An 883-nucleotide genomic window follows, 5' to 3' on the forward strand; every position below is an offset into this window, starting at 1 on the left:
TGCACAACCAATCATACCACCAACCATCTCATACAACCTAACCTGCTTCAAGAATCATCTCAGAATCACAAGTGAGTTCCCCTCTCAGGCCAATAACTGGGCACCCGAATTAAGGTAGATTAGGACCCTATATGCACATGTACTCAGTTGAGATTATGCAGAACTTGGCTTAAGATGAAATCTCATAGACTTACCCTTCATACTCACATAGATCAACTCTAAAACTGCATGCTAAGATCAAATAGGTCTTTATTTGGCTTGTAATAGGGCTAAGGGTGAGTGGCTAAACAAAGAAGGGGTGTGGAAAAATGCACAAAAGAAAGAGAATTTCACACATATTCACAACTAAACCTAGAGGAGACATGGAAAATATGAATCAAGAGAGCAAAATATATTTGGAAACACAAGAGTATTCTAAACTAGTGGGGTGAAGACAATTATTCTAGCAACCTGACTTGCCCTTTTATTCATCCTTCTTTTTCTTCCTTTTTCAAACCTTTTCTAATATTTTTGAAATTCTTATCTTCCGCAATATTATTGAAAATTTTAAAGGAAAATTTTAATATTTTTTTTGTTGAAAATTTTCTAATCTTATTTTATGTTTTTTTTTCAACAACGAATGCTTTAATTTAAAGAAGATAAGATGCCGAAACCTAACAAACGCCTTAAACCAAAAGTGATCCAAGGCTCACAAATATTAGGTCCAATGACCATACAAATTTGAGCCCAAAAGTGACTCAAATCTAGAAAGCATAAACGGCTACAAGCCTTGAAATTCTCATTGGCTAATCTAGCCTGTCCAAACTAATGGGCCAAAGCCCTAAACAAGTAACTAAATAAAAGGCCTAAGCCTTACAATCTCAATCATTATTGCATGGACCAT

The sequence above is a fragment of the Ipomoea triloba genome, chromosome 16 (genome assembly GCF_003576645.1).
Source record: "Ipomoea triloba cultivar NCNSP0323 chromosome 16, ASM357664v1".
NCBI classification, from domain to species: Eukaryota; Viridiplantae; Streptophyta; class Magnoliopsida; order Solanales; family Convolvulaceae; genus Ipomoea; species Ipomoea triloba.